Below are 21,422 nucleotides of genomic sequence, written 5' to 3'. Positions count from 1 at the left end.
GAAATGAATTAACAGAACACTAAGCAGTTTCTCAGAAAGCTTCTTTCCAGATTTCATCTGAGGTATTTCCTTTTTCACCATAGCCCTCTATGGGCTTCCAAATATCACTTTGCCAATTCCACAAGAACTGTCTTAGCGAAAGGCTTCTTGATTGGTAAGCTGTAACTCTGTGAGATGATTTCACAGAACACAAAGAAGTTTCTCAGAAAGCTTCTTTCTCTTTGTTATAGGAGGATATTTCCTTTGGCCCCATAGTCTCCAAAGGGATTCGAAATATCTGTTCTCAGATTCCACAGAAATAAGGCTAGCAAAGAGATCCACGAAATACAGATGTAACTCTGTGAGATGAATTAACAGAACACTAAGCAGTTTCTCAGAAAGCTTCTTTCCAGATTTCATCTGAGGATATTTCCTTTTTCACCATAGTCCTCTATGGGCTTCCAAATATCACTTTGCCAATTCCACAAGAACTTTCTTAGCGAAAGGCTTCTTGAGGGGAAAGCTGTAACTCTGTGAGATGATTTCACAGAACACAAAAAAGTTTCACAGAGAGCTTCCTTCTCTTTGTTATCGGAGGCTATTTCCTTTGGCCCTATGGTCTTCAAAGGGATCCGAAATATCTGTTCTCAGATTCCAGAGAAATAAGGCTAGCAAAGAGATCCACGAAATACAGATGTAACTCTGTGAGATGAATTAACAGAACACTAAGCAGTTTCTCAGAAAGCTTCTTTCCAGATTTCATCTGAGGATATTTCCTTCTTCACCATAGCCCTCTATGGGCTTCCAAATATCACTATGCCAATTCCACAAGAACAGTCTTAGCGAAAGACTTCTTGAGGGGAAAGCTTTAACTCTGTGAGATGATTTCACAGAACACAAAGAAGTTTTTCAGAAAGCTTCTTTCTCTTTGTTATCGGAGGATATTTCCTTTGTCCCTGTAGTCTTCAAAGGGATCCGAAAAATCTGTTCTCAGATTCCACGAAATAAGGCTAGCAAAGAGATCCACGAAATACAGATGTAACTCTGTGAGATGAATTAACAGAACACTAAGCAGTTTCTCAGAAAGCTTCATTCCAGATTTCGTCTGAGGATATTTCCTTTTTCACCATAGCCCTCTATGGGCTTCCAAATATCACTTTGCCAATTCCACAAGAACTGTCTTAGCGAAAGGCTTCTTGAGGGGAAAGCTGTAACTCTGTGAGATGATTTCACAGAACACAAAGAAGTTTCTCAGAAAGCTTCTTTCTCTTTGTTATCGGAGGATATTTCCTTTGGCCCTATAATCTTCAAAGGGATCCGAAATATCTGTTATCAGATTCCACAGAAATAAGGCTAGCAAAGAGATCCTCGAAATACAGATGTAACTCTGTGAGATGAATTAACAGAACACTAAGCAGTTTCTCAGAAAGCTTCTTTCCGGATTTCGTCTGAGGATATTTCCTTTTTCACCATAGCCCTCTATGGGCTTCCAAATATCACTTTATCAATTCCACAAGAACTGTCTTAGCGAAAGGCTTCTTGAGGGGAAAGCTGTAACTCTGTGAGATGATTTCAGAGAACACAAAGAAGTTTCTCAGAAAGCTTCTTTCTCTTTGTTATCGGAGGATATTTCCTTTGGCCCTACAGTCTTCAAAAGGATCCGAAATATCTGTTCTCAGATTCCACAGAAATAAGGCTAGCAAAGAGATCCACGAAATACAGATGTAACTCTGTGAGATGAATTAACAGAACACTAAGCAGTTTCTCAGAAAGTTTCTTTCCAGATTTCATCTGAGGATATTTCCTTTTTCACCATAGCCCTCTATGGGCTTCCAGATATCACTTTGCCAATTCCACAAGAACTGTCTTAGCGAAAGGCTTCTTCTAGGGAAAGCTGTAACTCTGTGAGATGATTTCACAGAACACAAAGAAGTTTCTCAGAAAGCTTCTTTCTCTTTGTTATCGGAGGATATTTCCTTTGGCCCTATGGTCTTCAAAGGGATCCGAAATATCTGTTCTCAGATTCCACAGAAATAAGGCTAGCAAGGAGATCCACGAAATACAGATGTAACTCTGTGAGATGAATTAACAGAACACTAAGCAGTTTCTCAGAAAGCTTCTTCCAGATTTCATCTGAGGATATTTCCTTTTTCACCATAGCCCTCTATGGGCTTCCAAATATCACTTTGCCAATTCCACAAGAACTGTCTTAGCGAAAGGCTTCTAATAGGGAAAGCTGTAACTCTGTGAGATGATTTCACAGAACACAAAAAGTTTCTCAGAAAGCTTCTTTCCCTTTGTTATCGGAGGATATTTCCTTTGGCCCTATAGTCTCCAAAGGGATCCGAAATATCTGTTCTCAGATTCCACAGAAATAAGGCTAGCAAAGAGATCCACGAAATACAGATGTAACTCTGTGAGATGAATTAACAGAACACTAAGCAGTTTCTCAGAAAGCTTCTTTCCAGATTTCATCTGAGGATATTTCCTTTTTCACCATAGCCCTCTATGGGCTTCCAAATATCACTTTGCCAATTCCACAAGAACTGTCTTAGCGAAAGCCTTCTTGAGGGGAAAGCTGTAGCTCTGTGAGATGATTTCACAGAACACAAAGAAGTTTCTCAGAAAGCTTCTTTCTCTTTATTATCGGAGGATATTTCTTTTGTCTCTATAGTCTTCAAAGGGATCTGAAATATCTGTTCTCAGATTCCACAGAAATAAGGCTAGCAAAGAGATCCACGAAATACAGATGTAACTCTGTGAGATGAATTAACAGAACACTAAGCAGTTTCTCCGAAAGCTTCTTTCCAGATTTCATCTGAGAATATTTCCTTTTTCACCATAGCCCTCTATGGGCTTCCAAATATCACTTTGCCAATTCCACAAGAACTGTCTTAGCGAAAGGCTTCTAATAGGGAAAGCTGTAACTCTGTTAGATGATTTCACAGAACACAAAAAGATTCTCAGAAAGCTTCTTTCTCTTTGTTATCGGAGGATATTTCCTTTGGCCCTATAGTCTCCAAAGGGATCCGAAATATCTGTTCTCAGATTCCACAGAAATAAGGCTAGCAAAGAGATCCACGAAATACAGATGTAACTCTGTGAGATGAATTAACAGAACACTAAGCAGTTTCTCAGAAAGCTTCTTTCCAGATTTCATCTGAGGATATTTCCTTTTTCACCATAGCCCTCTATGGGCTTCCAAATATCACTTTGCCAATTCCACACGAACTGTCTTAGCGAAAGGCTTTTTGAGGGGTAAGCTGTAACTCTGTGAGATGATTTCACAGAACACAAAGAAGTTTCTCAGAAAGCTTCTTTCTCTTTGTTATCGGAGGATATTTCCTTTGGCCCTATGGTCTTCAAAGGGATCGGAAATATCTGTTCTCAGATTCCACAGAAATAAGGCTAGCAAAGAGATCCACGAAATACAGATGTAACACTGTGAGGTGAATTAACAGAACACTAAGCAGTTTCTCAGAAAGCTTCTTTCCAGAAATCATCTGAGGATATTTCCTTTTTCACCATAGCCCTCTATGGGCTTCCAAATATCACTTTGCCAATTCCACAAGAACTGTCTTAGCGAAAGCCTTCTTGAGGGGAAAGCTGTAGCTCTGTGAGATGATTTCACAGAACACAAAGAAGATTCTCAGAAAGCTTCTTTCCCTTTGTTATCGGAGGATATTTCCTTTGGCCCTATGGTCTTCAAACGGATCGGAAATATCTGTTCTCAGATTCCACAGAAATAAGGCTAGCAAAGAGATCCACGAAATACAGATGTAACTCTGTGAGATGAATTAACAGAACACTAAGCAGTTTCTCAGAAAGCTTCTTTCCAGATTTCATCTGAGGATATTTGCTTTTTCACCATACCCTCTATGGGCTTCCAAATATCACTTTGCCAATTCCAGAAGAACAGTCTTAGCGAAAGAGATCTTGAGGGGAAAGCTGTAACTGTGTGAGATGATTTCACAGAACACAAAGAAGTTTCTCAGAAAGCTTCTTTCTCTTTGTTATCAGAGGATATTTCCTTTGTCCCTGTAGTCTTCAAAGGGATCCGAAATATCTGTTCTCAGATTCCACAGAAATAAGGCTAGCAAAGAGATCCACGAAATACAGATGTAACTCTGTGAGGTGAATTAACAGAACACTAAGCAGTTTCTCAGAAAGCTTCTTTCCAGATTTCATCTGAGGATATTTCCTTTTTCACCATAGCCCTCTATGTGCTTCCAAATATCACTTTGCCAATTCCACAAGAACTGTCTTAGCGAAAGCCTTCTTGAGGGGAAAGCTGTAACTCTGTGAGATGATTTCACAGAACACAAAGAAGTTTCTCAGAAAGCTTCTTTCTCTTTACTATCGGAGGATATTTCTTTTGTCCCTATAGTCTTCAAAGGGATCTGAAATATCTGTTCTCAGATTCCACACAAATAAGGCTAGGAAAGAGATCCACGAAATACAGATGTAACTCTGTGAGACGAATTAACAGAACACTAAGCAGTTTTTCAGAAAGCTTCTTTCCACATTTCATCTGAGGATATTTCCTTTTTCACCATAGCCCTCTATGGGCTTCCAAATATCACTTTGCCAATTCCACAAGAACTGTCTTAGCGAAAGGCTTCTTGAGGGGAAAGCTGAAACTCTGCGAGATGATTTCGCAGAACACAAAGAAGGTTCTCAGAAAGCTTCTTTCTCTTTGTTATCGGAGGATATTTCCTTTGGCCCAACAGTCTTCAAAGGGATCCGAAATATCTGTTCTCAGATTCCACAGAAATAAGGCTAGCAAAGAGATCCAGGAAATACAGATGTAACACTGTGAGATGAATTAACAGAACACTAAGCAGTTTCTCAGAAAGCTTCTTCCAGATTTCATCTGAGGATATTTCCTTTTTCACCATAGCCCTCTATGGGCTTCCAAATATCACTTTGCCAATTCCACAAGAACTGTCTTAGCGAAAGGCTTCTAATAGGGAAAGCTGTAACTCTGTGAGATGATTTCACAGAACACAAAAAGTTTCTCAGAAAGCTTCTTTCTCTTTGTTATCGGAGGATATTTCCTTTGGCCCTATAGTCTCCAAAGGGATCCGAAATATCTGTTCTCAGATTCCACAGAAATAAGGCTAGCAAAGAGATCCACGAAATACAGATGTAACTCTGTGAGATGAATTAACAGAACACTAAGCAGTTTCTCAGAAAGCTTCTTTCCAGATTTCATCTGAGGATATTTCCTTTCTCACCATAGCCCTCTAGGGGCTTCCAAATATCACTTTGCCAATTCCACAAGAACTGTCTTAGCGAAAGGCTTCTTGAGGGGAAAGCTGTAACTCTGTGAGATGATTTCACAGAACACAAAGTAGTTTCTCAGAAAGCTTCTTTCTCTTTGTTATCCGAGGATATTTCCTTTGGCCCTATGGTCTTCAAAAGGATCCGAAATATCTGTTCTCAGATTCCAGAGAAATAAGGCTAGCAAAGAGATCCACGAAATACAGATGTAACTCTGTGAGATGAATTAACAGAACACTAAGCAGTTTCTCAGAAAGCTTCTTTCCAGATTTCATCTGAGGATATTTCCTTTTTCACCATAGCCCTCTATGGGCTTCCAAATATCACTTTGCCAATTCCACAAGAAGTGCCTTAGCAAAAGGCTTCTTGAGAGGAAAGCTGTAACTCTGCGAGATGATTTCACAGAACACAAAGAAGTTTTTCAGAGAGCTTCTTTCTCTTTGTTATCGGAGGATATTTCCTTTGGCCCTATAGTCTTCAAAGGGATCGGAAATATCTGTTCTCAGATTCCACAGAAATAAGGCTAGCAAAGAGATCAACGAAATACAGATGTAACTCTGTGAGATGAATTAACAGAACACTAAGCAGTTTCTCAGAAAGCTTCTTTCCAGATTTCATCTGAGGATATTTCCTTTTTCACCATACCCTCTATGGGCTTCCAAATATCACTTTGCCAATTTCACAAGAACAGTCTTAGCGAAAGACTTCTTGAGGGGAAAGCTGTAACTCTGTGAGATGATTTCACAGAACACGAAGAAGTTTCTCAGAAAGCTTCTTTCTCTTTGTTATCGGAGGATATTTCCTTTGTCCCTGTAGTCTTCAAAGGTATACGAAATATCTGTTCTCAGATTCCACAGAAATAAGGCTAGCAAAGAGATCCACGAAATACAGATGTAACTCTGTGAGGTGAATTAACAGAACACTAAGCAGTTTCTCAGAAAGCTTCTTTCCAGAAATCATCTGAGGATATTTCCTTTTTCACCATAGCCCTCTATGGGCTTCCAAATATCACTTTGCCAATTCCACAAGAACTGTCTTAGCGAAAGCCTTCTTGAGGGGAAAGCTGTAGCTCTGTGAGATGATTTCACAGAACACAAAGAAGTTTCTCAGAAAGCTTCTTTCTCTTTATTATCGGAGGATATTTCTTTTGTCTCTATAGTCTTCAAAGGGATCTGAAATATCTGTTCTCAGATTCCACAGAAAAAAGGCTAGCAAAGAGATCCACGAAATACAGATGTAACTCTGTGAGATGAATTAACAGAACACTAAGCAGTTTCTCCGAAAGCTTCTTTCCAGATTTCATCTGAGAATATTTCCTTTTTCACCATTGCCCTCTATTGGCTTCCAAATATCACTTTGCCAATTCCACAAGAACTGTCTTAGCGAAAGGCTTCTAATAGGGAAAACTGTAACTCTGTTAGATGATTTCACAGAACACAAAAAGATTCTCAGAAAGCTTCTTTCTCTTTGTTATCGGAACATATTTCCTTTGGCCCTATAGTCTCCAAAGGGATCCGAAATATCTGTTCTCAGATTCCACAGAAATAAGGCTAGCAAAGAGATCCACGAAATACAGATGTAACTCTGTGAGATGAATTAACAGAACACTAAGCAGTTTCTCAGAAAGCTTCTTTCCAGATTTCATCTGAGGATATTTCCTTTTTCACCATAGCCCTCTATGGGCTTCCAAATATCACTTTGCCAATTCCACACGAACTGTCTTAGCGAAAGGCTTTTTGAGGGGTAAGCTGTAACTCTGTGAGATGATTTCACAGAACATAAAGAAGTTTCTCAGAAAGCTTCTTTCTCTTTGTTATCGGAGGATATTTCCTTTGGCCCTATGGTCTTCAAAGGGATCGGAAATATCTGTTCTCAGATTCCACAGAAATAAGGCTAGCAAAGAGATCCACGAAATACAGATGTAACTCTGTGAGATGAATTAACAGAACACTAAGCAGTTTCTCAGAAAGCTTCTTTCCAGATTTCATCTGAGGATATTTCCTTTTTCACCATAGCCCTCTATGGGCTTCCAAATATCACTTTGCCAATTCCACAAGAACTGTCTTAGCGAAAGGCTTCTTGAGGGGAAAGCTGTAACTCTGTGAGATGATTTCACAGAACACAAAGAAGGTTCTCAGAAAGCTTCTTTCTCTTTGTTATCGGAGGATATTTCCTTTGGCCCTATAGTCTCCAAAGGGATCCGAAATATCTGTTCTCAGATTCCACAGAAATAAGGCTAGCAAAGAGATCCACGAAATACAGATGTAACTCTGTGAGATGAATTAACAGAACACTAAGCAGTTTCTCAGAAAGCTTCTTTCCAGATTTCATCTGAGGATATTTCCTTTTTCACCATAGCCCTCTATGGGCTTCCAAATAACACTTTGCCAATTCCACAAGAACTGTCTTAGCGAAAGGCTTCTTGATTGGTAAGCTGTAACTCTGTGAGATGATTTCACAGAACACAAAGAAGTTTCTCAGAAAGCTTCTTTCTCTTTGTTATAGGAGGATATTTCCTTTGGCCCCATAGTCTCCAAAGGGATTCGAAATATCTGTTCTCAGATTCCACAGAAATAAGGCTAGCAAAGAGATCCACGAAATACAGATGTAACTCTGTGAGATGAATTAACAGAACAATAAGCAGTTTCTCAGAAAGCTTCTTTCCAGATTTCATCTGAGGATATTTCCTTTTTCACCATAGTCCTCTATGGGCTTCCAAATATCACTTTGCCAATTCCACAAGAAGTGCCTTAGCAAAAGGCTTCTTGAGAGGAAAGCTGTAACTCTGCGAGATGATTTCACAGAACACAAAGAAGTTTTTCAGAGAGCTTCTTTCTCTTTGTTATCGGAGGATATTTCCTTTGGCCCTATAGTCTTCAAAGGGATCGGAAATATCTGTTCTCAGATTCCACAGAAATAAGGCTAGCAAAGAGATGCACGAAATACAGATGTAACTCTGTGAGATGAATTAACAGAACACTAAGCAGTTTCTCAGAAAGCTTCTTTCCAGATTTCATCTGAGGATATTTCCTTTTTCACCATACCCTTTATGGGCTTCCAAATATCACTTTGCCAATTTCACAAGAACAGTCTTAGCGAAAGACTTCTTGAGGGGAAAGCTGTAACTCTGTGAGATGATTTCACAGAACACGAAGAAGTTTCTCAGAAAGCTTCTTTCTCTTTGTTATCGGAGGATATTTCCTTTGTCCCTGTAGTCTTCAAAGGTATACGAAATATCTGTTCTCAGATTCCACAGAAATAAGGCTAGCAAAGAGATCCACGAAATACAGATGTAACTCTGTGAGGTGAATTAACAGAACACTAAGCAGTTTCTCAGAAAGCTTCTTTCCAGAAATCATCTGAGGATATTTCCTTTTTCACCATAGACCTCTATGGGCTTCCAAATATCACTTTGCCAATTCCACAAGAACTGTCTTAGCGAAAGCCTTCTTGAGGGGAAAGCTGTAGCTCTGTGAGATGATTTCACAGAACACAAAGAAGTTTCTCAGAAAGCTTCTTTCTCTTTATTATCGGAGGATATTTCTTTTGTCTCTATAGTCTTCAAAGGGATCTGAAATATCTGTTCTCAGATTCCACAGAAATAAGGCTAGCAAAGAGATCCACGAAATACAGATGTAACTCTGTGAGATGAATTAACAGAACACTAAGCAGGTTCTCTGAAAGCTTCTTTCCAGATTTCATCTGAGAATATTTCCTTTTTCAGCATAGCCCTCTATGGGCTTCCAAATATCACTTTGCCAATTCCACAAGAACTGTCTTAGCGAAAGGCTTCTAATAGGGAAAGCTGTAACTCTGTTAGATGATTTCACAGAACACAAAAAGATTCTCAGAAAGCTTCTTTCTCTTTGTTATCGGAGGATATTTCCTTTGGCCCTATAGTCTCCAAAGGGATCCGAAATATCTGTTCTCAGATTCCACAGAAATAAGGCTAGCAAAGAGATCCACGAAATACAGATGTAACTCTGTGAGATGAATTGACAGAACACTAAGCAGTTTCTCAGAAAGCTTCTTTCCAGATTTCATCTGAGGATATTTCCTTTTTCACCATAGCCCTCTATGGGCTTCCAAATATCACTTTGCCAATTCCACGCGAACTGTCTTAGCGAAAGGCTTTTTGAGGGGTAAGCTGTAACTCTGTGAGATGATTTCACAGAACACAAAGAAGTTTCTCAGAAAGCTTCTTTCTCTTTGTTATCGGAGGATATTTCCTTTGGCCCTATGGTCTTCAAAGGGATCGGAAATATCTGTTCTCAGATTCCACAGAAATAAGGCTAGCAAAGAGATCCACGAAATACAGATGTAACTCTGTGAGATGAATTAACAGAACACTAAGCAGTTTCTCAGAAAGCTTCTTTCCAGATTTCATCTGAGGATATTTCCTTTTTCACCATAGCCCTCTATGGGCTTCCAAATATCACTTTGCCAATTCCACAAGAACTGTCTTAGCGAAAGGCTTCTTGAGGGGAAAGCTGTAACTCTGTGAGATGATTTCACAGAACACAAAGAAGGTTCTCAGAAAGCTTCTTTCTCTTTGTTATCGGAGGATATTTCCTTTGGCCCTATAGTCTCCAAAGGGATCCGAAATATCTGTTCTCAGATTCCACAGAAATAAGGCTAGCAAAGAGATCCACGAAATACAGATGTAACTCTGTGAGATGAATTAACAGAACACTAAGCAGTTTCTCAGAAAGCTTCTTTCCAGATTTCATCTGAGGTATTTCCTTTTTCACCATAGCCCTCTATGGGCTTCCAAATATCACTTTGCCAATTCCACAAGAACTGTCTTAGCGAAAGGCTTCTTGATTGGTAAGCTGTAACTCTGTGAGATGATTTCACAGAACACAAAGAAGTTTTTCAGAGAGCTTCTTTCTCTTTGTTATCGGAGGATATTTCCTTTGGCCCTATAGTCTTCAAAGGGATCGGAAATACCTGTTCTCAGATTCCACAGAAATAAGGCTAGCAAAGAGATCCACGAAATACAGATGTAACTCTGTGAGATGAATTAACAGAACACTAAGCAGTTTCTCAGAAAGCTTCTTTCCAGATTTCATCTGAGGATATTTCCTTTTTCACCATACCCTCTATGGGCTTCCAAATATCACTTTGCCAATTTCACAAGAACAGTCTTAGCGAAAGCCTTCTTGAGGGGAAAGCTGTAGCTCTGTGAGATGATTTCACAGAACACAAAGAAGTTTCTCAGAAAGCTTCTTTCTCTTTATTATCGGAGGATATTTCTTTTGTCTCTATAGTCTTCAAAGGGATCTGAAATATCTGTTCTCAGATTCCACAGAAATAAGGCTAGCAAAGAGATCCACGAAATACAGATGTAACTCTGTGAGATGAATTAACAGAACACTAAGCAGTTTCTCCGAAAGCTTCTTTCCAGATTTCATCTGAGAATATTTCCTTTTTCACCATAGCCCTCTATGGGCTTCCAAATATCACTTTGCCAATTCCACAAGAACTGTCTTAGCGAAAGGCTTCTAATAGGGAAAGCTGTAACTCTGTTAGATGATTTCACAGAACACAAAAAGATTCTCAGAAAGCTTCTTTCTCTTTGTTATCGGAGGATATTTCCTTTGGCCCTATAGTCTCCAAAGGGATCCGAAATATCTGTTCTCAGATTCCACAGAAATAAGGCTAGCAAAGAGATCCACGAAATACAGATGTAACTCTGTGAGATGAATTAACAGAACACTAAGCAGTTTCTCAGAAAGCTTCTTTCCAGATTTCATCTGAGGATATTTCCTTTTTCACCATAGCCCTCTATGGGCTTCCAAATATCACTTTGCCAATTCCACACGAACTGTCTTAGCGAAAGGCTTTTTGAGGGGTAAGCTGTAACTCTGTGAGATGATTTCACAGAACACAAAGAAGTTTCTCAGAAAGCTTCTTTCTCTTTGTTATCGGAGGATATTTCCTTTGGCCCTATGGTCTTCAAAGGGATCGGAAATATCTGTTCTCAGATTCCACAGAAATAAGGCTAGCAAAGAGATCCACGAAATACAGATGTAACACTGTGAGGTGAATTAACAGAACACTAAGCAGTTTCTCAGAAAGCTTCTTTCCAGAAATCATCTGAGGATATTTCCTTTTTCACCATAGCCCTCTATGGGCTTCCAAATATCACTTTGCCAATTCCACAAGAACTGTCTTAGCGAAAGCCTTCTTGAGGGGAAAGCTGTAGCTCTGTGAGATGATTTCACAGAACACAAAGAAGTTTCTCAGAAAGCTTCTTTCTCTTTATTATCGGAGGATATTTCTTTTGTCTCTATAGTCTTCAAAGGGATCTGAAATATCTGTTCTCAGATTCCACAGAAATAAGGCTAGCAAAGAGATCCACGAAATACAGATGTAACTCTGTGAGATGAATTAACAGAACACTAAGCAGTTTCTCCAAAAGCTTCTTTCCAGATTTCATCTGAGAATATTTCCTTTTTCACCATAGCCCTCTATGGGCTTCCAAATATCACTTTGCCAATTCCACAAGAACTGTCTTAGCGAAAGGCTTCTAATAGGGAAAGCTGTAACTCTGTGAGATGATTTCACAGAACACAAAAAGTTTCTCAGAAAGCTTCTTTCTCTTTGTTATCGGAGGATATTTCCTTTGGCCCTATAGTCTCCAAAGGGATCCGAAATATCTGTTCTCAGATTCCACAGAAATAAGGCTAGCAAAGAGATCCACGAAATACAGATGTAACTCTATGAGATGAATTAACAGAACACTAAGCAGTTTCTCAGAAAGCTTCTTTCCAGATTTCATCTGAGGATATTTCCTTTCTCACCATAGCCCTCTAGGGGCTTCCAAATATCACTTTGCCAATTCCACAAGAACTGTCTTAGCGAAAGGCTTCTTGAGGGGAAAGCTGTAACTCTGTGAGATGATTTCACAGAACACAAAGTAGTTTCTCAGAAAGCTTCTTTCTCTTTGTTATCCGAGGATATTTCCTTTGGCCCTATGGTCTTCAAAAGGATCCGAAATATCTGTTCTCAGATTCCAGAGAAATAAGGCTAGCAAAGAGATCCACGAAATACAGATGTAACTCTGTGAGATGAATTAACAGAACACTAAGCCGTTTCTCAGAAAGCTTCTTTCCAGATTTCATCTGAGGATATTTCCTTTTTCACCATACCCTCTATGGGCTTCCAAATATCACTTTGCCAATTTCACAAGAACAGTCTTAGCGAAAGCCTTCTTGAGGGGAAAGCTGTAGCTCTGTGAGATGATTTCACAGAACACAAAGAAGTTTCTCAGAAAGCTTCTTTCTCTTTATTATCGGAGGATATTTCTTTTGTCTCTATAGTCTTCAAAGGGATCTGAAATATCTGTTCTCAGATTCCACAGAAATAAGGCTAGCAAAGAGATCCACGAAATACAGATGTAACTCTGTGAGATGAATTAACAGAACACTAAGCAGTTTCTCCGAAAGCTTCTTTCCAGATTTCATCTGAGAATATTTCCTTTTTCACCATAGCCCTCTATGGGCTTCCAAATATCAATTTGCCAATTCCACAAGAACTGTCTTAGCGAAAGGCTTCTAATAGGGAAAGCTGTAACTCTGTTAGATGATTTCACAGAACACAAAAAGATTCTCAGAAAGCTTCTTTCTCTTTGTTATCGGAGGATATTTCCTTTGGCCCTATAGTCTCCAAAGGGATCCGAAATATCTGTTCTCAGATTCCACAGAAATAAGGCTAGCAAAGAGATCCACGAAATACAGATGTAACTCTGTGAGATGAATTAACAGAACACTAAGCAGTTTCTCAGAAAGCTTCTTTCCAGATTTCATCTGAGGATATTTCCTTTTTCACCATAGCCCTCTATGGGCTTCCAAATATCACTTTGCCAATTCCACACGAACTGTCTTAGCGAAAGGCTTTTTGAGGGGTAAGCTGTAACTCTGTGAGATGATTTCACAGAACACAAAGAAGTTTCTCAGAAAGCTTCTTTCTCTTTGTTATCGGAGGATATTTCCTTTGGCCCTATGGTCTTCAAAGGGATCGGAAATATCTGTTCTCAGATTCCACAGAAATAAGGCTAGCAAAGAGATCCACGAAATACAGATGTAACTCTGTGAGATGAATTAACAGAACACTAAGCAGTTTCTCAGAAAGCTTCTTTCCAGATTTCATCTGAGGATATTTCCTTTTTCACCATAGCCCTCTATGGGCTTCCAAATATCACTTTGCCAATTCCTCAAGAACTGTCTTAGCGAAAGGCTTCTTGAGGGGAAAGCTGTAACTCTGTGAGATGATTTCACAGAACACAAAGAAGGTTCTCAGAAAGCTTCTTTCTCTTTGTTATCGGAGGATATTTCCTTTGGCCCTATAGTCTCCAAAGGGATCCGAAATATCTGTTCTCAGATTCCACAGAAATAAGGCTAGCAAAGAGATCCACGAAATACAGATGTAACTCTGTGAGATGAATTAACAGAACACTAAGCAGTTTCTCAGAAAGCTTCTTTCCAGATTTCATCTGAGGTATTTCCTTTTTCACCATAGCCCTCTATGGGCTTCCAAATAACACTTTGCCAATTCCACAAGAACTCTCTTAGCGAAAGGCTTCTTGATTGGTAAGCTGTAACTCTGTGAGATGATTTCACAGAACACAAAGAAGTTTCTCAGAAAGCTTCTTTCTCTTTGTTATAGGAGGATATTTCCTTTGGCCCCATAGTCTCCAAAGGGATTCGAAATATCTGTTCTCAGATTCCACAGAAATAAGGCTAGCAAAGAGATCCACGAAATACAGATGTAACTCTGTGAGATGAATTAACAGAACACTAAGCAGTTTCTCAGAAAGCTTCTTTCCAGATTTCATCTGAGGATATTTCCTTTTTCACCATAGTCCTCTATGGGCTTCCAAATATCACTTTGCCAATTCCACAAGAAGTGCCTTAGCAAAAGGCTTCTTGAGAGGAAAGCTGTATCTCTGCGTGATGATTTCACAGAACACAAAGAAGTTTTTCAGAGAGCTTCTTTCTCTTTGTTATCGGAGGATATTTCCTTTGGCCCTATAGTCTTCAAAGGGATCGGAAATATCTGTTCTCAGATTCCACAGAAATAAGGCTAGCAAAGAGATCCACGAAATACAGATGTAACTCTGTGAGATGAATTAACAGAACACTAAGCAGTTTCTCAGAAAGCTTCTTTCCAGATTTCATCTGAGGATATTTCCTTTTTCACCATACCCTCTATGGGCTTCCAAATATCACTTTGCCAATTTCTCAAGAACAGTCTTAGCGAAAGACTTCTTGAGGGGAAAGCTGTAACTCTGTGAGATGATTTCACAGAACACGAAGAAGTTTCTCAGAAAGCTTCTTTCTCTTTGTTATCGGAGGATATTTCCTTTGGCCCTGTAGTCTTCAAAGGTATACGAAATATCTGTTCTCAGATTCCACAGAAATAAGGCTAGCAAAGAGATCCACGAAATACAGATGTAACTCTGTGAGGTGAATTAACAGAACACTAAGCAGTTTCTCAGAAATCTTCTTTCCAGAAATCATCTGAGGATATTTCCTTTTTCACCATAGCCCTCTATGGGCTTCCAAATATCACTTTGCCAATTCCACAAGAACTGTCTTAGCGAAAGCCTTCTTGAGGGGAAAGCTGTAGCTCTGTGAGATGATTTCACAGAACACAAAGAAGTTTCTCAGAAAGCTTCTTTCTCTTTATTATCGGAGGATATTTCTTTTGTCTCTATAGTCTTCAAAGGGATCTGAAATATCTGTTCTCAGATTCCACAGAAATAAGGCTAGCAAAGAGATCCACGAAATACAGATGTAACTCTGTGAGATGAATTAACAGAACACTAAGCAGTTTCTCTGAAAGCTTCTTTCCAGATTTCATCTGAGAATATTTCCTTTTTCAGCATAGCCCTCTATGGGCTTCCAAATATCACTTTGCCAATTCCACAAGAACTGTCTTAGCGAAAGGCTTCTAATAGGGAAAGCTGTAACTCTGTTAGATGATTTCACAGAACACAAAAAGATTCTCAGAAAGCTTCTTTCTCTTTGTTATCGGAGGATATTTCCTTTGGCCCTATAGTCTCCAAAGGGATCCGAAATATCTGTTCTCAGATTCCACAGAAATAAGGCTAGCAAAGAGATCCACGAAATACAGATGTAACTCTGTGAGATGAATTGACAGAACACTAAGCAGTTTCTCAGAAAGCTTCTTTCCAGATTTCATCTGAGGATATTTCCTTTTTCACCATAGCCCTCTATGGGCTTCCAAATATCACTTTGCCAATTCCACACGAACTGTCTTAGCGAAAGGCTTTTTGAGGGGTAAGCTGTAACTCTGTGAGATGATTTCAGAGAACACAAAGAAGTTTCTCAGAAAGCTTCTTTCTCTTTGTTATCGGAGGATATTTCCTTTGGCCCTATGGTCTTCAAAGGGATCGGAAATATCTGTTCTCAGATTCCACAGAAATAAGGCTAGCAAAGAGATCCACGAAATACAGATGTAACTCTGTGAGATGAATTAACAGAACACTAAGCAGTTTCTCAGAAAGCTTCTTTCCAGATTTCATCTGAGGATATTTCCTTTTTCACCATAGCCCTCTATGGGCTTCCAAATATCACTTTGCCAATTCCACAAGAACTGTCTTAGCGAAAGGCTTCTTGAGGGGAAAGCTGTAACTCTGTGAGATGATTTCACAGAACACAAAGAAGGTTCTCAGAAAGCTTCTTTCTGTTTGTTATCGGAGGATATTTCCTTTGGCCCTATATTCTCCAAAGGGATCCGAAATATCTGTTCTCAGATTCCACAGAAATAAGGCTAGCAAAGAGATCCACGAAATACAGATGTAACTCTGTGAGATGAATTAACAGAACACTAAGCAGTTTCTCAGAAAGCTTCTTTCCAGATTTCATCTGAGGTATTTCCTTTTTCACCATAGCCCTCTATGGGCTTCCAAATATCACTTTGCCAATTCCACAAGAACTGTCTTAGCGAAAGGCTTCTTGATTGGTAAGCTGTAACTCTGTGAGATGATTTCACAGAACACAAAGAAGTTTCTCAGAAAGCTTCTTTCTCTTTGTTATAGGAGGATATTTCCTTTGGCCCCATAGTCTCCAAAGGGATTCGAAATATCTGTTCTCAGATTCCAGAGAAATAAGGCTAGCAAAGAGATCCACGAAATACAGATGTAACTCTGTGAGATGAATTAACAGATCACTAAGCAGTTTCTCAGAAAACTTCTTTCCAGATTTCATCTGAGGATATTTCCTTTTCCACCATAGTCCTCTATGGGCTTCCAAATATCACTTTGCCAATTCCACAAGAACTTTCTTAGCGAAAGGCTTCTTGAGGGGAAAGCTGTAACTCTGCGAGATGATTTCACAGAACACAAAGAAGGTTCTCAGAAAGCTTCTTTCTCTTTGGTATCGGAGGATATTTCCTTTGGCCCTATAGTCTTCAAAGGGATCCGAAATATCTGTTCTCAGATTCCACAGCAATAAGGCTAGCAAAGAGATCCACGAAATGCAAATGTAACTCTGTGAGGTGAATTAACAGAACACTAAGCAGTGTCTCAGAAAGCTTCTTTCCAGATTTCATCTGAGGATATTTCCTTTTTCACCATATCCCTCTATGGGCTTCCAAATATCACTTTGCCAATTCCACAAGAAATGTCTTAGCGAAAGGCTTCTTGAGGGGAAAGCTGTAACTCTGTGAGATGATTTCACAGAAGACAAAGAAGTTTCTCAGAAAGCTTCTTTCTCTTTGTTATCGGAGGATATTTCCTTTTTCCATATGGTCCTCAAAGGGATCCGAAATATCTGTTCTCAGATTCCACAGAAAAAAGGCTAGCAAAGAGATCCACGAAATACAGATGTAACTCTGTGAGATGAATTAACAGAACACTAAGCAGTTTCTCAGAAAGCTTCTTTCCAAATTTTATCTTTGGATACTTCCTTTTTCACCGTAGCCCTCTATGGGCTTCCAAATATCACTTTGCCAATTCCACAAGAACTGTCTTAGCGAAAGGCTTCTTGAGGGGAAAGCTGTAACTCTGTGAGATGATTTCACAGAACACAAAGAAGTTTCTCAGAATGCTTCTTTCTCTTTGTTATCGGAGGATATTTCCTTTGGCCCTATAGTCTAAAAAGGGATCCGAAATATCTGTTCTCAGATTCCACAGAAATAAGGGTAGCAAAGAGATCCACGAAATACAGATGTAACTCTGTGAGATGAATTAACAGAACACTAGGCAGTTTCTCAGAAAGCTTCTTTCCAGATTTCATCTGAGGATATTCCCGTTTTCACCATAGCCCTCTACGGGCTTCCAAATATCACTTTGCCAATTCCACAAGAACTGTCTCATCGAAAGGCTTCTTGAGGAGAAAGCTGTAACTCTCCGAGATGATTTCACAGAACACAAAGAAGTTTCTCAGTAAGCTTCTTTCTCTTTGTTATCGGAGGATATTTCCTTTGGCCCTATAGTCTTCAAAGGGATCCGAAATATCAGTTCTCAGATTCCACAGAAATAAGTTAGCAAAGAGATCCACGATATACAGATGTAACTCTGTGAGATGAATTAACAGAACACAAAGCAGTTTCTCAGAAAGCTGCTTTCCAGATTTCATCTGAGGATATTTAATTTTTAACCATAGCCCTCTATGGGCTTCCAAATATCACTTTGCCAATTCCACAAGAACAGTCTTAGCGAAAGGCTTCTTGAGGGGAAAGCTGTAGCTCTGTGAGGTGATTTCACAGAACACAAAGAAGTTTCTCAGAAAGCTTCTTTCTCTTTGTTATCGGAGGATATTTCCTTTGGCCCTATGGTCTTCAAAGGGATCCGAAATATCTGTTCTCAGATTCCACAGAAATAAGGCTAGCAAAGAGATCCACGAAATACAGATGTAACTCTGTGAGATGAATTAACAAAACACAAAGCAGTTTCTCAGAAAGCTGCTTTCCAGATTTCATCTGAGGATATTGAATTTTTAACCATAGCCCTCTATGGGCTTCCAAATATCACTTTGCCAATTCCACAAGAACTGTCTTAGCGAAAGGCTTCTTAAGGGGAAAGCTGTAACTCTGTGAGATGATTTCACAGAACACAAAGAAGTTTCTCAGAAAGCTTCTTTCTCTTTGTTATCAGAGGATATTTCCTTTGGCCCTATGGTCTTCAAAGGGATCCGAAATATCTGTTCTCAGATTGCACAGAAATAAGGCTAGCAAAGGGATCCACGAAATACAGATGTAACTCTGTGAGATGAATTAACAGAACACTAAGCAGTTTCTCAGAAAGCTTCTTTCCAGATTTCATCTGAGGATATTTCCTTTTTCACCGTAGCCCTCTGTGGGCTTCCAAATATCACTTTGCCAATTCCACAAGAACTGTCTTAGCGAACGGCTTCTTGAGGGGAAAGCTGTAACTCTGTGAGATGATTTCACAGAACACAAAGAAGTTTCTAAGAAAGCATCTTTCTCTTTGTTATCGGAGGATATTTCCTTTGGCCCTATGGTCTCCAAAGGGATCGGAAATATCTGTTCTCAGATTCCACAGAAATAAGGCTAGCAAAGAGATCCACGAAATACAGATGTAACTCTGTGAGATGAATTAACAGAACACTAAGCAGTTTCTCAGAAAGCTTCTTTCCAGATTTCATCTGAGGATATTTCCTTTTTCACCATAGTCCTCTATGGGCTTCCAAATATCACTTTGCCAATTCCACAAGAAGTGCCTTAGCAAAAGGCTTCTTGAGAGGAAAGCTGTAACTCTGCGTGATGATTTCACAGAACACAAAGAAGTTTTTCAGAGAGCTTCTTTCTCTTTGTTATCGGAGGATATTTCCTTTGGCCCTATAGTCTTCAAAGGGATCGGAAATATCTGTTCTCAGATTCCACAGAAATAAGGCTAGCAAAGAGATCCACGAAATACAGATGTAACTCTGTGAGATGAATTAACAGAACACTAAGCAGTTTCTCAGAAAGCTTCTTTCCAGATTTCATCTGAGGATATTTCCTTTTTCACCATACCCTCTATGGGCTTCCAAATATCACTTTGCCAATTTCACAAGAACAGTCTTAGCGAAAGACTTCTTGAGGGGAAAGCTGTAACTCTGTGAGATGATTTCACAGAACACGAAGAAGTTTCTCAGAAAGCTTCTTTCTCTTTGTTATCGGAGGATATTTCCTTTGGCCCTATAGTCTCCAAAGATATCCGAAATATCTGTTCTCAGAATCCACAGAAATAAGGCTAGCAAAGAGATCCACGAAATAGAGATGTAACTCTGTGAGATGAGTTAACAGAACACTAAGCAGTTTCTCAGAAAGCTTCTTTCCAGATTTCATCTGAGGATATTTCCTTTTTCACCATAGCCCTCTATGGGCTTCCAAATATCACTTTGCCAATTCCACAAGAACTGTCTTAGCGAAAGGCTTCTTGAGGGGAATTTTGTAACTCTGTGAGATGATTTCACAGAACACAAAGAAGTTTCTCAGTAAGCTTCTTTCTCTTTGTTATCGGAGGATATTTCCTTTGGCCCTATGGTCTTCAAAGGGATCCGAAATATCTGTTCTCTGATTCCACAGAAATAAGGCTAGCAAAGAGATCCACGAAATACAGATGTAACTCTGTGAGATGAATTAACAAAACACAAAGCAGTTTCTCAGAAAGCTGCTTTCCATATTTCATCTGAGGATATTTAATTTTTAACCATAGCCCTCTATGGGCTTCCAAATATCACTTTGCCAATTCCACAAGAACTGTCTTAGCGAAATGCTTCTTAAGGGGAAAGCTGTAATTCTGTGAGATGATTTCACAGAACACAAAGAAGTTTCTAAGAAAGCTTCTTTCTCTTTGTTATCGGAGGATATTTCCTTTGGCCCTATAGTCTTCAAAGAGATCCGAAATATCTGTTCTCAGATTCCACAGAAATAAGGCTAGCAAAGAGATCCGCGAAATAAAGACGTAACTCTGTGAGATGAATTAACAGAACACTAAGCAGTTTCTCAGAAAGCTTCTTTCCAGATTTCATGTGAGGATATTTCTTTTTTCACCATAGCCCTCTATGGGCTTCCAAATATCACTTTGCCAATTCCACAAGAACTGTCTTAGCGAAAGGCTTCTTGAGGGGAAAGCTGTAACTCTGTGAGATGATTTCGCAGAACACAAAGAAGTTTCTCAGAAAGCTTCTTTCTCTTTGTTATTGGAGGATATTTCCTTTGGCCCTATAGTCTCCAAAGGGATCCGAAATATCTGTTCTCAGATTCCACAGAAATAAGGCTAGCAAAGAGATCCACGAAATACAGATGTAACTCTGTGAGATGAATTAACATAACACTAAGCAGTTTCTCAGAAAGCTTCTTTCCAGATTTCATCTGAGGATATTTCCTTTTTCACCATAGCCCTCTAGGTGCTTCCAAATGTCACTTTGCAAATTCCACAAGAACTGTCTTAGCGAAAGGCTTCTTGAGGGGAAAGCTGTAACTCTGTGAGATGATTTCACAGAACACAAAGAAGTTTCTCAGAAAGCTTCTTTCTCTTTGTTATCGAAGGATATTTCCTTTGGCCCTATAGTCTTCAAAGGGATCCGAAATATCTGTTCTCAGAATCCACAGAAATAAAGCTAGCAAAGAGATCCACGAAATAGAGATGTAACTCTGTGAGATGAGTTAACAGAACACTAAGCAGTTTCTCAGAAAGCTTCTTTCCAGATTTCATCTGAGGATATTTCCTTTTTCACCGTAGCCCTCTATGGGCTTCCAAATATCACTTTGCCAATTCCACAAGAACTGTCTTAGCGAACGGCTTCTTGAGGGGAAAGCTGTAACTCTGTGAGATGATTTCACAGAACACAAAGAAGTTTCTAAGAAAGCTTCTTTCTCTTTGTTATCGGAGGATATTTCCTTTGGCCCTATAGTCTTCAAAGAGATCCGAAATATCTGTTCTCAGATTCCACAGAAATAAGGCTAGCAAAGAGATCCGCGAAATAAAGACGTAACTCTGTGAGATGAATTAACAGAACACTAAGCAGTTTCTCAGAAAGCTTCTTTCCAGATTTCATGTGAGGATATTTCTTTTTTCACCATAGCCCTCTATGGGCTTCCAAATATCACTTTGCCAATTCCACAAGAACTGTCTTAGCGAAAGGCTTCTTGAGGGGAAAGCTGTAACTCTGTGAGATGAT

The sequence above is a fragment of the Macaca mulatta genome, chromosome X (genome assembly GCF_049350105.2).
Source record: "Macaca mulatta isolate MMU2019108-1 chromosome X, T2T-MMU8v2.0, whole genome shotgun sequence".
Lineage (NCBI taxonomy): Eukaryota > Metazoa > Chordata > Mammalia > Primates > Cercopithecidae > Macaca > Macaca mulatta.
The sequence above is the reverse complement of the archived record's forward strand: the minus strand, read 5'-3'. Positions refer to the sequence as shown.